The 16,373-nt window shown below is 44.4% G+C and overlaps 1 protein-coding gene across 2 annotated transcripts in view; it reads left to right on the top strand.

Annotated features, from left to right (window-relative positions):
- Positions 1-13,471: 13,471 nt before the first annotated feature.
- LOC119164279 (ras-related and estrogen-regulated growth inhibitor-like protein) overlaps positions 13,472-16,373 on the top strand; it is a 66,303-nt gene continuing 63,401 nt past the window's right edge. For both annotated transcript variants that reach the window (XM_075871314.1, XM_037416425.2), the window contains exon 1: positions 13,472-13,876. The gene's annotated coding sequence lies outside the window, so the exon portion shown is untranslated. The remainder of the gene's footprint in view (positions 13,877-16,373) is intronic.

Below are 16,373 nucleotides of genomic sequence, written 5' to 3' on the forward strand. Positions count from 1 at the left end.
CTATAGGGTTCTTTGATTGGCACCGAAACCTAGTTGCACGAGCTTCCAGCATTTATCTAGCTTGTAAAGCGCCGCCCCCGCAGCCGGAATTAGATGCCGCGATGTTCCAGTGCGTACAACTTAAGAAGGCTGAAGAGGCCCTGCCCATACCACCGAAAAATGGCAACTGATGGCCACCACGACGGGAAAAGATTATTCCGCTCAATAGAAACTATTTTCTTGAGCGGTGTTCACCGAATGTTCACCGTTAATTGGCTGTCTGCCTCATGACGTCTTTTTAGAGTACTCGAATTCTATTGGAGCAGGCTTTTGTGCATGTTGTGAAAAACGAAGCACGGCGTCGTCACGCTCTCAGTGTTAACAAAGCGCTTACAGCAGAAATGTGGTACATACTCTCGCTTAGTCCTTCGATTGTCCGCTGGATGGCGGTACTTGTATATGATGAATATATAAAAAAAAAGTGAGATGGCGGTACTTGAAGTGTTCACTAGATGGACAGATGGACGCATGAACGGAGAGAGAGACAAGCAGACGGGCAGACACACGGACGGGCGGATGCACGAACAGGCGCACGCACGGACGGATAGACGCACGGATGGACGCACGGATGGACGCACGGATGAACGTACGAATGGACGCAAGAATGAACGCACGAACGGATGCACGAACGGGCGCACGTACGCACGAATGGATGCACGAACGAATGCACGGACAGATTGATGGACGCTTCGCCTCACTCATCATCAGTCATCCCATGGATATGCTGTGTTTTTTTTTTTTCATCTGAAAGGCTCTCAAAACGGATGTCCCTTTTTGTCAAGCAACGCTGAGAATTGATAGCGATGGCGGTAGCACTTCTAGCAACTTGTGCATGCTGTTGTTGTTCTGCTTTCGCAGAAGTTCCTGTAACTATGTTTGACCACGTTTATTATGAGCTTTAAACTATTTTTGAAAATAGGAAGCCCTTAAAAGGAGACGATGTGCCTTCATACAACTTCCCGGTATTTGTACCGCGTTGCGCGTGCCAACGCCCAAGGTTAATGCGCCTGTGTCTTGGATGGCTTCTACCGTCATTGTTACTCTCTCAACACACGTACCGAGCCAATTCACTGAAACCGTCATTGCGCATATACGCAGCCGTGCCGAGTAGCAGTACACGCCTTTACTGAGACATAGTGTAGGTATAAAAACCATGTCGCTCCAAAATCTGTTAAGGTTGATGGAGGAAGTTCGTTGCTGATGGCATCCCATCGCTGCCACCAGTTGTTAAGGTTCGAAGGAGGAAGTTGCTGATGGCATCCCACCAGTCTCTTTGAGAGCGGTGGGATGCCATTCGCGACATGGAAACTACATGCGTGGTTTCATGAGGACGCAGAAAAGTTGCTGGAGCCGCGCTGACGAGCCCGAGATCATTACGTCATGCGAATGCAGCGCCACTTTATGCATACTACTAATACGAGCCCTTATGTACAATTTTATGGTTAATGTTATGTGGAGTTTAACGTCCAAAAACCACCATATGATCATGAAAGACGCCGTAGTGGAAGACTACAAAAATTTCGACCACCTGGGGTTCTTTAACGTGCACCCGAATCTCAGCCCACGGGCCTACAGCATTTTTGCCTACATCGAAAATGCAGCCACGACCACGATTAGCTCCCGCGAATTCGACATTTTATGGAGCAATTTATTTTACTTTGAAAAAGCAAACAATATTTGAATACTGACAATAATTGTGCTGACCATGTACACTAGTGTATAATTACGTGACAGGGCATATCGAATAATTCGAATTTCTGCCACCGGGTGGCACCACAGACCATCTTTCACAATGTTGAATGAATAAATGAAAATATAGCTTCCCTGCTCACAAAAAAAACAGGGTGGCTATGAGTTACTATGAGGGTAATCTGTGCGTCTGTGCAGTCATCTCATTTCATGTTCTGGGCAGCTGTCGGGCCCTTCAAGAAACGTATGCGTAAGCCTTGGTTCAGTGTGCCCGGGTCGGAACCGACACCGATGGGCTCTCATAAGGGGCGATCACCTAGTGTTTGTACGGGGCGGCCCCTTAAGAACCGCTCCACAACCTCCCTGTACAAAACTTGCATAAATAAATTTTTCTCATGATCGTCATTCCCAAAAGTGTTCTCACTGCGTAATACTGGGAGGGGATTTCAATCTGCCCGATATGAAATGGGATTCCGACTGTGTAGCCCCACAAAAAAATCGAAATTGTTCTGCCTTTTCAGAACTAATGAGTGTCTATGGGCTACAACAATATGTGAACGAACCAACTCGGATTAACGCTTTACTAGATCTTTTACTAAGCAATGACGAAAATGTTATTGTTCACACAAACGTATGTCCAGGAATTAGTGATCATAGTTGCGTTGTTGCAGAGTTAAACGTTTCTAGAATACCTGCGTGTAAGCAAACCCCTCGAAATGTTTTCATGTACGACAGAGGGGACTTTAATGCCATTTCCGAAGAGCTGGTCTTGTATTATCCCACTTTTTTATGCATATCGGAGTCATGCGGCATGGATGAATTGTGGCAAATTTTCCGTGACAAGGTTACAGAGCTGGTGAATATGTACGTACCTCAGAGGTGTCTAAGATGCAGAAAGAGGCACAAACCCTGGTTCAACTCTGAGATACGCAAACTTGTTAGAAAAGCAGCGAATGCCCATAAAAGGTTTCTTAAAAAGAGAACAGCACTAAATAAAACAAAGCTCAAAAGTGTAAACAAAGAGCTTAAGTTAAAACTAAAACAGGCAAAGCGTGTCTTCTTTGACAAGCTAAACACAGACTTGAAGTGTAATCCAAAATTCTTTTGGAAGTATGTCAAGAGCAACAGAAAAGACGACACAGCTATCCCTGACCTTTTAACCCAGGAAAAAACTATAACGGATGACTTGGAGAAAGCTGAAGCATTTAACGCCTATTTTCAGTCAGTGTTTTCAAAAAGAACTGAACACTCTCCAATGCTACCTTCAAAAAATATTGGTAATGAAATGGCGGAAATTGAAGTCGATTACGCTGGTTTGGATAGTCTGCTGCGTACTCTGGACACCTCTAAGGCTACAGGGCCTGACGGTATATCATCTCATGTACTTAAAAAGTGTCACGTTATTATTGCACAATATTTATGCATAATGTACAAGTTGTCTCTAGACACCGGCGTTATTCCAAGGGATTGGAAAACAGCCAATGTGGTTCCTGTACATAAGGCAGGAAGCAAAAAACATGTACAAAATTATCGTCCCATATCCTTAATTTCAACCTGTTGCAAATTATTAGAACATGTTATTTATAGCGCATTGTTCAAATATCTCGAATCTACTCATTTTTTTGCCCGCTCCCAGCATGGATTTCGGCAGGGTCGTTCATGCGTCACGCAACTAACTGAATTTCAGCATGACGTACTGACTGCGCTTGACCGTAACAACATTGTTGATGCATTATTTCTCGATTTTCGCAAGGCATTTGATACGGTCCCACATAATCTGTTAGACATTAAACTGGCTTCACTGAATATTAATGCTAAGCTGCAAACCTGGCTACGGAATTACTTAAGTGGTCGTAAACAGTGTGTTGTTTTAAATTCTAAAACGTCTTCATATGTAAACGTGACTTCAGGCGTGCCACAAGGTAGCGTTCTAGGTCCGCTGTTATTTTTGGTTTATATAAATGATATAGCATATAACATAAAATCTTGCATAAAATTATTCGCAGACGATTGCATCATCTACCGTCACATTACTTCAATCACAGACACTGAACTATTGCAAGATGACTTAAACACGGTAACACATTGGTGCTCCACGTGGAATATGTGCTTAAATATCTCGAAGTGCAACCACATCAGCTTTGCAAAGAACATTTCAAAAATCCAGTGCACATACAGTATTAATGGCGAGGCAGTCAAAAAGGTGCCCGAGTGTAAATATTTAGGAATTTACTTGACAGAATCGTTCCATTGGAACAGACACATAGACCAAATGATCTCAAAGGCTAGTAGAACGTTGTTTTTTTATTCGTAGAAACTTTCACTGTGCAACAAAAGAAGTGAAAGAAACTCTTTACTTCCTTCTTGTCAGGTCTATACTTGAATATGCTTGTGTTATCTGGGACCCGGCTCAAAAGTATCTTGCAAAAACAATAGAAAAAGTCCAAAACCAGGCAGCCCGTTTCGTCAGCAACAACTACGACCCATTCGCTAGTATGTCAGAAATAAAGGCCATATTAGGCTGGGAAACTCTAAAATCTAGAAGACGGAAACTTCGATTAAAACTTCTGCATAGCATATATTATAACCTAACAGGAATTAATAAGTCTGAATACCTACTAGCACCAACATATCGTTCCACAAGATGCCAACACTCACATAAAATACAAGAATACGCGTACAAAACCACTACTTTTGCCAACTCCTTCTTTTTAAAAACAATTAGAGACTGGAATGAACTTCCCGAAGGTATAGTGAACTTGAGTGACAACAGCGCTTTTTTCTCATCGTTGTGAAATTGTGACATATGTACTTCTCTTTTGGTACCTGTTGTCATGTGCAATATTGTACTAAAATATTTTTTTATTTTTTTTTATTTTTTTTATTTTTATATGTTGTTATAATTGAATTTTTTCACTATGTTTGGCGTCTTATCGCAGAAATGTTTCCTATGACTTCTTATGTATACCCCCCTGCAGTAATGCCACTACGGCGTTGCAGGAACTATGTAAATAAATAAAATAAATAAAAGGCTTGAGCTAGTTCTCAGTAATCGAACTTGCATAACGTAGCTTCCAGATTCACCGCTAGGTGTCAGCACCCGTCTAGCAATTGTACCTATTGCGCGTTTAAAAGTGGGTTGTCTTTTTGCTGCCTAACGCTTACATGGCGAAGATTTCACTGCTAAGAGGGGGGGGGGGGACGCGAATAAGCGTCAGAGCATCGGATGCGTTATTCCGGGATCGCAAATTTGATCCCCGCGCACGGCTATTTATCTTTTCGTCCACTTTTCTTTCTTCACATGGACATTCATTTTACTACCGATAACATGCCCAGCACTTTGCTTGGGAGTGTTGTGTGTTGGTTCTCAATACTTCGGAGTACCTCGGTGTGTTAGTCAGTGCCAATCGTAGGCCTGGCGGCATGCGGAACACTCTCTTGGCCAGAGTGGCGTCACGGGTCACGTGATGGATGAGTGAGTGAGAACAACTTTATTATGGTCCAGTGCAGACGCTTAGGTTGCCACGCGTCATCCGGCTACTCCCACGTGGGGACCGGCAGGTCTAGCCTGACGGCCTTGTCGCGGGCACACTGGACGGCCAGGATTTGGTCCTGAAATTCTGGGCTGCGCAGAAGCGCATCCCACTCGGGTTTGCTATAAGTCGGTCAAAGCAGCCCGCACTCCCAGAGCATGTGTGCTAATGTAGCGGTCTGCCCGCAAGCGGCGCCAGCGGCATCGGGGAATTTGTGAGGATAAATTGCATTTAGGTATGCTAACAACGAATACGAATGGGTTTGAAGTAAGCGCAACGAGACGCCCTGTGCTCTATTGAGTTTTGTCACTTGATCTTCGCCCGACGTGGTGACTGACCATTAAACACCTCGCATGCTGCCCAAGCCATCGTGTATGCTGGAACCAACTCCTGGCTCTAAAAGTCCATCACCGGACACTACTCATTTGTCAATTGTGGGTTCGGACCTCGCCATAGGATTGTGGGATTTTTCGACCCATTTATTTTCTTTGAACTTAAGCGACAATAATCACACTATATGTAGTCAAGAAACAACGAATACTGTCCTTCATGCTTCCCTTGGTGCAATGGTCTGTCAGTTTTACTGGTTGTGTGTAATACAGTTAAAGGAGCCCTTCATACACTTTTCTTCCTTCGTTCTTATTGATTCTTAAGTCAGTCACGTTCTGTTTCTGCACGAATAAAATAAAATCTCAGGCTGGAAAAGTAATGCTCAATAGTTTTTGGTTATGCTCATTAAAAAAAAAACTATAACTTTGAAGAAAATTTTGAAGTGAAGTGAAACGGTAACGTACGCTGAACGACTCGTAGAACATCATAGGGCCTTCAGTAAAGTATACATAGCTGTAGACGGCAAAACGTAGTTAAATGAAAAAAAATTAATACGTACGAGGCTAATTTAATCTATATCCTCAATGGAAAATTGTCTTTCTTGGCCACTAGTCGACATATATAGCCAAAGCAAGTGACCTACACAATTGCGTACAAAGCGTCTCAAAGTATTAACGAGGGAAACGTTGATGCCTGTCGCTTGCGACCACATCAATAGCTTCTTTCAGTTTAGAGGTTGCGTGCGAATAGCTGAAAGAACGCTGGCAGATTATTCAAATGAGGAACTTGCACACGCAACGGGAACGAAAACGCAATACCTTATAGGCGGAAGGTCGCATCGAAGTTGTGCGTAACGCTCCTTGCGCATTGGTCACTGATATCTGATTCTCGTCATCTATAAGGACGCGATGTGAACAACGCATTGTATCACAAATAAGTCCGCATTTCTTATAGACTGTGAGATAAGAGCTCCATTGAAAATAGGTACTCGTTTTTCGTCTGCAGTTACGGATGTCTGAATCTAGTGCGAACACAATCGCACACCGTAATACCGCATCTATAGCTGTATAGCTGAAAGCATTCAGGACAAAGAGATATGAACGAGGAGGGTAATGGTATGCGAATAATTAAGAGTTGGCTGCTTACGTTTATCATTTATATTTTACAACATTTTGCTGAAGATTTTGTATAACATATCAATTGTCTAAATATGGCCCCATAAGAAAGAATGCATACGCAGTTTATAGGAAATGTGTTGGATTTTGAATAGTTTTCGATAGTTTTTGGATGCAAAATTTTGGATAGTTTTTTTTCTCACGCACTGGCTTAACAGTTATGTGCAGAAGCGAATGCAGAAACGATTTTTCGGGGGGGAGGGGGGTGTTGGGGTGTTGCACCTTTTTCATGCGTAGTTAGGACCAACCGGATTATGTTGTCGAGTGTCATATTGTGCTTATATATCATGGCAAAAAAAGATCGCAAAGAGGGGGGGGGGGGCGCAGGCATGGGCCTGTTGTGCCATGCCCCAAGCTACGCCATTGGCTGTGTAGTGAATAGCCACGGGTTCGAATCCTGTTGGCTGTGACTGTGAAATAGAGACAAAATTCAAAAACGCTTGTGCGCCCAGCATCGTATGCGTTGTGGCAAACATTTGTTGGAAATATTTAGTGCCGAACCGTCCCCTATGGCTTACCTGTTATTCGCCACTAATTTCATTTATGACCGGCAATCGCCACTATTTTCGTGTAATTTTAATACATCGAACTTGTCCGACGGTTTTCCGTCTGAGCTGCTATGGAGGTGCGTGGAAGGCTTATTAGAACTTGACTAACTGGCATTGTATCCACAGCCGTCAGGAATAATGAAGCTTATTGAATTACAGAGGAAAAAAAAAACAGCCAATGAATGAGCTTGATAGCACAGTGTTTTCTTGAAAAGTATTTACAGTGTGCCAAAAGGCAACCTTTAAGGCAGATCAGTGGTATCTTCGTCCATAAATGCAGACTATTTAATTTCTCATTTGATGACAATATGCATTTTTTTTATTGATATGATATATAAGGAGATGTTGGCGCGCCATTATGGCGCCGGCTACTCCTTTACACCTTGACAATATGCATTGTCTAATGGCGCTAGAACCACTTGAGGTCAATATATGCCAAGACAAAGTGAATTCTGTAAGCGATGACAAGTACAATGACAGTGGGTAAATGGAAAGTGGTGGTAAAGGGGCGAGCCTTACATACAGTGCATTGAAAGTGCGCAAAGTATAGTACATAAGCAATACCAACTATGAGAGGGATGTAAAGTGTCTGTAATTATGCTAAAAACTGTACCACAGAAAGAAAAATTGGGAGACCCTTAAAGAGACACTAAAGGCAATTACTAAGTCGACGTTAATTGTTGAAATAGCAGTCCAAAAACCTCGTAGCGTTACTTTTCTTTTAAGGAAGGGCCTATTTTGAAATAAAATCATGTCTCAGTGGTCCGTATCACGTTAGCGCATTTCAAATCACCCGCCTCAAGAAGTGGACCGACCAGACCGACTGAGGTCACTGTTGCCGTGCCCAACGTTGCCCGGTTTTACTGCGCTAGTAGCCGCAGAACGAAAGCAGCGGGAGCCACAACCGCAACAACGGCCATGGATCAATTTCCCGCCATTGACTCCGAGATTGCAGAGGTTTTCGGTTCAACTACGCCCCGCTAGGCAACACCACTTGTCCAGTGTAACTACGCAAAAATTAAAGTTTTGAACAAATCGTGCGATTCCTCACAGTAACGTGCAGCGGTTCCTTATTACATGAATGAAACAGAAACGAAGAAGCAGCATTTTACTGCGTCTCTTGATGAACAGAAGGTTCTTTATTTAGTGCTGCTAGATAAATTACTAGTGATTAATGGTAGGCGGTCTATCATTTTTAGAATGTCCTACTGGGGCGCGTGACTTCTTGTGCATTTACTTTATTTATGAATGAGAATATATATATATATATATATATATATATATATATATATATATATATATATATATATATATATATATATATATATATATATATATATATATAGTTTTGTAACACACACACGCGCACACACTAGATGGTACCAGCACGCGCGCGCGAGTGGTACGTACAGGTTTTTGATCTAAAGCAAGAGTCGCATGGCCTCCAAGATACATGCAGCACGCTTGCCATCTCGGATGCCATAAGGAGTCTCACAATACCTCACAGATGGCAGCACAGTTTATAGCGTTTGGTGCCTGCTTGATCAACGCCTCTGGAAAGGCATGATATATTTTCCGCTAGATGGACATAGTTGTTCATTTTTAGAGCTGTTTGAAGGTTTCTTGTGTGTTTTTAGCGGCGATGGCTGCACTATCTCGGTCTTTTTCGACGTAGTTGATGGCCTCTCAAATGCGCTAGTAGCCTCCCAAATGCGATAGGTGTCTACTAGCCAAATTCGCTACTAGACACCTATCGAATAAAATGCGTTAAGGGGACTCCTACCACTATATAGCATTTATGTAGCGTTTTTCCTGGAGCAGCTGCGAGTAACATCGTGGCTCTGTGGTAGGACGCCTGCTTGCCACGCGAACGGGTTCTATCCTGAATAAGACCGAGAATTTCGTGATTTGTTTTATTTGCTTCTTTCTCAATGTTTCGCTCACGGATGATTTTTCGCTCACAGCCAACGGTGCTGACGCCTACGGCGGAATTTCTGCGACACGAGCTGGATAACGCTATCGCGTTAATAAACCAACAAGGGTAATGTAATGCTGGTTGTTCCTCTCTAACGAGTCATCTTCTTGCAAGTGGCCGAAAACGTGCGTATTGAAAGTCAGGTACGCTGCTAACCACATGTTAATTTTGCATCCTTACTTCAAACAAATACCACTGTGAACGCCAAAAAATTCGCAGTCACTAGTTCTTTAACCGCAGGAAGTATTGCAGTTGTGGCTTATTACCAGATACATGCGGTAGCAGCCAATTTGGAAACACGAAGTTTCTTCTTCTTGCAGCCGAGACCGAAGAAAGAAGCGAGGGGTTTCGTTAAAGGGAACAAAAGTAGAAAATACAACCAGCCGAGCGGAACAAGGTCGCCTTGCTTTTTTTCCCTCTTTAACTTCATTTTCGTGTACCGCGCGCGTCGCGTCGCCACATGGAAAAAGAAAACACCTTCCTTTCGTCCCGGTTTTTGTGGTTGCTGGATCGCACGGTGCGTGCATTACAGATTAAGCGTAGGCAGGTACGGCAGTGCTCTAAGAGCATGAAAACGCCAGAGATGCAGATCGCCGTGTAAATATGGGCGTCGCGCGGTCTTCCCCCGCTAGAGGGACTACCGTTTATTTTTGCGGTTTTAGTCCGTCTTTAGTCTCTTACGTTCTCCTGCATGGGATGTAGAAGAGGAACAATCGTGTCATCGCAGGAAAAAAAGAAAAAGGTGTGTGTAGAAAGGAGGCTCCGGGAAATCTGTTGTCGTGTGATACCAGTATACTAGCGTATTAAGGCCGGTAAAAGGCAAATCTACGCGGCGTCCGTACAAGGACGGTCGTGCGATGCAAGGTGTATGTGGTCGAGATTGCACGGCTAGATCGCAGGGCGACGCGACATGTAAAAATGAGATATGCGTTGAACGGCGATGCTAGAGGCGCTGCGCACTTCAGTGTACGTGGCCCCCGAAACTTGAAACGTGGGTCTGATGTAAGTGATCTCGAAAGCCCCGCACCGTTAGCTAAGCTAGCAAACCTCGATGCTATCCCACCCACCACTCCCTTCGGAGTGTTGTCCTTCTTCGAAAGGAGTGATGCCACCGCGATGCCATGTTCTGCCCCACGTCCAGCGCCTTCTTGGTGGAGCCGCCGTAGATGAGAGAGACACCGGCAAGACGCCGCGGGCTCAAATATGGCAGTTGCACTGCACTGGATGCCGTAGATGTCCTCACCCTAAAGAAGAGAAAACGCGCACCAGGACAGCTGAAGCTATGCTAAACGGCTGCGCTCCCTTTCCGAATACGATATGATGCGCCGAATGATCATCATCCGACTGCGTCTTCATATGACATCTTCATGAAGACACAGATCACCATGCTTGGGACGTCATTGTAACGTCACTGTAAATGTAATATCGAACGACGCGTCATCTAGTCGTATCGTTGTTTGGTCAAAGGTCAACCGATGAGGGAAGCACCGGAGAACCACGCAATGTGCAGGAAGCTGTCGTGGAGGAGGGGGAGAGAAAAAAGGGTGGCTTCCGCCTTCGAGTGGTCTTAGTAAAATGCACAAAGACCAGTATGGCTTTTGCATCGCAGGATAATGAGACAAAGAGATGACACTTTAGAAAACAAATCAGTCGATCGAGAGTATGCACGTATCAAATTTTTTTCCAGGTTCCTATGAAGAACTTCATTTCAACGTGTAGCAAGATTGAAAAGAAACATTACCACTCCACACTGGCTAGGAGTGCTAAGCCTGAAGATTTCTTCTTTTTATTCTTCTTTTTATTTTCTTCATCTTCGTTCCTCTCTGTCTTTGTTTATCTCTCTCTCTGAATTTTCGACTTTTCTAGATTCGTTTTCCTCGCGCATTCTTTTCTAGCATTCCTTTTCTCTGTTTTCTTTTTTGATAAGCTTTGCTCCGTCTGTTCCGTCTTTCCCTCCTCCTCACATACTTCTCTTTCCCAACTCCAGCTATACTATACTTAACTACATAACGATGTGTTCTACTCAGCTAATTTGTCTATAGATAGCCGTGTGGTTATGATAATCGCCTTCAGATCGCGGGTACGCGTGTTCGAATACATGAAAAATTTTTTTTCGCAGAAAATTTCTTTCTGTTTTTTTTCTTTCATTATCTCTCTGTCTTATCTCACCTATCACAGCAGAAGCGTGCTCTGTGCAAATGGGTGTACGCTTCGCTGTGAGCTAGCCGAAGAGGACCGAAAAGAGGATAAAGAAATCGCTTGCAGCTTTGTGGTGATAGAAAGTTATCTTCACAATTCAAGGAATGACACTTGGCTTTAACACCTCAGACGTTAAAAAAAATTGGGGCACTTTGAGTCTGTGGTCCAAAGACTCAAGGAACAAGTGGTGACCTTCCATCCTTCTCGCTCTCACTTCCTTCTCCCAAATCTTGCTATGCTATGATATACAAAACTGTGCAATGTTTTTTCTGGGAACTGGCTAACCTCTCTGGCATTCTTTTCCTACCCTTCTTCCTGTGCTATGTTCTACCCTCTCCCTTCATTACCCTCCTGATAAACCTCCTTTGCTTTTTCTACGCAACGCTATACGAAACTGTGCAATGTTTTACCCTCCCCATTCTTTTCCTTCTTTTTAAAACGTACCTTACTCCTCCTCACCGAGACTTCCCTTTTCCCCTTCTTGTTGAAATATACTATAATGAGCTTTGCTATGCTTTCAATTTCTATAATTCGCTGTTGCTTTCCCCCTGCGTTTCTTTCCCTCCTCATGTGTCGCTTTCTTTCTTTTTTCCTCAATCTCATTTTTGTAATCTTGCCCATAGCAGCGAAGTCGTACGGTCGTCATACATGCTTGCTCTGCTTAAGTTCCCGGAAGGCCGAATGGTTACCGGAGGTGAAAAAGCTTGTGGCCCGTGCGCTTAAATTTAGGTGCACCTTAAAGAAACCCCAAGTGGTCAAAATTGACGGAACCATTCACTACGGCGGTGCAAATACCGCCTCACCAAAAAACGCTATCTCGTTTTATTAGTTTTGTTTTCAACCACTCCCCACCTCTTGTCTCTCTCTTTGCCTTCCTCCAACGCATTGAGGTGACTCGAGATGCAAGTAACGTAGAGGTCTTTCACGGCGGTGATAGTTTCCGGCGTATGCGACGTGGATTGTTGACTACTCTGAACAACTCTGCAACTGAAACAGGAATAAACGAAGGTGATGTTCATAGAGACAGAGGTTTCCTGGTGATAGCGGATGCGAGGCAGCTATTAAGCGGAAAACTGTTAGTCTTTGTGGAGAAGAGCTATCAATCATGGGTAGTGAATTCTCGCAAACTTTGGAATGCAGCCTACCAAGTGAAATGGCAGATTCGGCACAAGTCACGATCAACTGAACGCCGGCGGTGTTTTACTGGCCAAGTGGGCGATCTGTCCTCTGAAACTGGCCCATCCTGATGCGGAAAACAAGCGAAAACAAACAAGAAGGACGACGGAAAAAGAAACAGCAATAATGATGATAACAACAAAAGCTACGGTGGCGACGACAATCAAACTGTCACGAATGAAAAGCAACCAATAGATAGAGAAAACAAAGCGCCGATAACGCACAACTCAGCCGAAATGAGGAGATGGAGGTAAAAAAAGAACACATCAGCAGCAAAATCAACAACAACAACAACAACAACAACAACAACAACAACAACAACAACAACAACAACAACAACAACAACAACAACAACAACAACAACAACAACAACAACCGAATCGTTACGCTAAGAAAGGAACCTGAGGATGAAGGAAGAAGCGAAGATAAGGCGACGGCAAAGCTCGATGGAATCGATGATGCGAAAAACAATAACAGCTGCCGCAGCAGCAACAACAGCAGCATAGCGGCAGTAAGAGCAACGACAACGATGGTGAGATGGTTATGCGCGCAAAGCAAAGAAAGAAAGGAGAGTCAGGGAGAGGACAGTGGGCAGGGTCGAGAGAAGAGGTACAGGAGCAGGCGTCAGAACGCCCCAGCGGCAAGGAACGCCGGAGCAGTTTCAGCAGCATCACAGCACGCCACGCCGCAAGCAGCGGGGAGAACGCAGGAGGAAGAAGCCGGTTTGCCGCACTCGCTCTGTACACAGCCGGCGTTGCGCCGGAGAGAGGAACTGGTGAGGAAGAAACGCGCGTGGCCCACGAGCAAGGTCCTCACGACGCGGGTCAGTCAGTCGGCGAACGACCGTTGATCTAGCAAGGCGCCAAGAGCAAGCCTCTCCCGACCACGAGGGGAGCTGTAAGAGCTCTCGTCGGTAGGAGTTCGACGTCGACGCGTCGAAGACACACGTCGGCTCAGCTGGACCGGCACGTTTGTGAACCCGGACCGAGTCTCACCCATGGATCGGTTTTGAAGGGCCTCGCCTTTGCTTCTTTTGTCGTGTCCAGAGGACATCGACGATCCGTCGGGTCACTGGCTCTGTTTCTTCTTTTGGTCTGTGCGAGGTCGAGTGAAGCTTTCGTTTCGTAGACTGGTAGTGGACGTGGGACTGTCTTTTCAAGAACCTGCGACCGACGGCCACACTCACTTTTTATAGGGAGTAATAGATCTAAGGTAAGCTCTCGTGTTATTTTGTTGTTGTCTTATCCACACTTTTACAAACACGTGCACGTCAGAAGGTCGGTACAATACAGTCGGGAAAGAAAACGATGGCTGCTGAGATTGCTAGAAAACGGGATGAGGCACGTAATGTCAATAGTGATATCAGCGGTTTTTGATGCGATAATCACGATGCAATTTGTCGCACGTCACAGGCAAGGGATTCGATGACGTAAATCATCTGTGATTCTTAGCGTGCACCTAAATCTTGGCACAGGGGTACTTTTATTTTGACTTCATTGAAACGTGATTGCCGTGGTCGGGATTCAACCTTGCGACCTGCAGGTCAGAAGTCATGCACCGTAACCACACCATCACAGCGGTTGGTAGTGATATAGGATACCGACCGGACAGTGTGCGTGATGTGTCAACCAACAGATGCTAGCTAAGCTTTGTCGCAGTACCGAAAATCGAACGTGTGTGGTCTGGGTATTTGTTTTGGCAGCCACGTGTTTCGCCGCTTACTCTGGCAACACGTGCATCGGAAATGTGAAACGGAGTATATTATCTTACGTAAAAAAAGTATCTCCTTCGGGGTGTTGTAAACTTGATTGCACTTGTGGAATTGGACGGATACTTGTTCAAGATGTAAGTGTACAACCTTGAGGTTGCCACCTGTTCCATGCGTTCGGTCCGGTTCGGTTCGTGTGCGAAGGATTTTGAATGTGCATTCGTCGACATTGTGCCAACGGTACGTCACGGTAGTGTAGCGGTTATGGAGCTCGACTGCCGAAGCAAAGGTCGTGGGTTCGATTACGGCAGCGGCGGTCGTATTTAGATGGAAGCAAATTGGCAGATGCACTCGTGCTGTGCGATATCAGAGTGCTCTAGTGAACCACAGACGATCAAAATTTCCGGAGCCCTTCGATACAGCGAAACTCGTAATCGCATCTTGGTTTGGCACGCGAAAACTCTATACTCGAATTGCGTTTCGTCACCTGGCCGGTGGTGGGCGCAGATACAAATTTTTTCTGTCATCTTCACGGACACTTGTAGATGTGTAGCAGTGGGACTCTAACGATGGTGGCTAAATTCTGTCAACATATATGAGTTATAATCTGCAGTTTATCATTGTTATCTCGAAAGCCGACATCATTTAGCGCTACTTCGTGCCCCTTTAGTTATGCCCCTTATCCATGGTGGCTGCGCTTGTCTTGGCAGCTTGCGTATGCTATAGTTCTGAAAACTTGGGACCGAGAGAGAGCTAGAAACCTTGTTCATTGGATGAGTTGAACCTTCTACATAGTTTACAGTTTGGGACTTAACATCGACGTGCTCAATATGATTGTCGCCGATCACTTTGGTAAAAATACTACGCCGTTAGACGGTTCTTTTCATGTGTCACGTTCCCGGACGAAGGTCAAGGCACTGCTTTTCTTCTTTTTGAAATGGGTGCAAACGAAAAATACATGTGCATACATATCGTGCGTATGACTTCGTTCTTTTTATGTCCGCGTAGAACTGACTGCAGAAGAATGAAACATTGAAGTGCATGAAAGTTACAAATATTTACTGAAGTTCAATGAAACAACAGATTGCATTATTTTCTGTCTTGGAATTGAATATTGGGTCCCCTAGAATTGTCCTGTATGAAGATAACTCAATCGTAGTCAGCGAATAATATTTCGAGCCTGAAAGGTTTATTCAAATGGAGGTGTTTATAGGCCGTGTAGTGCTTATATAAGCGGTGAAACCGTTCTTGATGCTGAGTGCAGTCTGGAACACTATTTTTTGTTTCTGTGTGTGTGTGAGGTGTGCAACTTTTGGCGATGACAATGAGATTGAGTTCTTTTAAGCTCTACTCAAATTGTTCTGTCACATGTACGGTCAGACGTATTGTGTGCGGGCACGGGTCGAAGTTGATTCTCACATTTTTCATCGAAGTATCTAGGCCGTGGTATTTCAGAATCAGATGTGGCTGAGCATATACCGTTATCCTGAATATTGATGGCCGCATATCTGCCACATGTGTTTTGTGCATGGTGACGACATTTTTTTTTGGGGGGGAGGGCAGCTGGCTTTAGAGCTGTTGAAACGTGACGATCTCTCGAGTCTACGAGCGTTCCATTTATGAAATGGACTTACTGTACAAATTATAGCATCTAACTTAAATGTTGTATACATTTTGTGTGATTTTCAGTGAGTGTCCATTAGCCTTACACATAAGGTGCTTGTTAGTAGACATGGTTCTCAAAGCCCATAGTTACTGAAAATGAGTATACTTGAACATTAAAGCGTGCTAGTGTCTTGTTAAAGTTTGGCTTTTCTGGGTGTGGGCATGTTCGCATAAAGTAGAACTATAAGCTCCGGAGCATTCAGCAGTAGTACTGTGAGAGTGGTATTTATGGATGGTGGGAAACTACCAATACATTTACTGGTGCTGCAGACAACGCAAGATAAGTTGTATGCGGTCCTGCGAACGCAGAACGCCTTGCAACATGTAGCTTTCACT

Source organism: Rhipicephalus microplus, chromosome 8, assembly GCF_043290135.1.
Source record: "Rhipicephalus microplus isolate Deutch F79 chromosome 8, USDA_Rmic, whole genome shotgun sequence".
Taxonomy (NCBI): domain Eukaryota; kingdom Metazoa; phylum Arthropoda; class Arachnida; order Ixodida; family Ixodidae; genus Rhipicephalus; species Rhipicephalus microplus.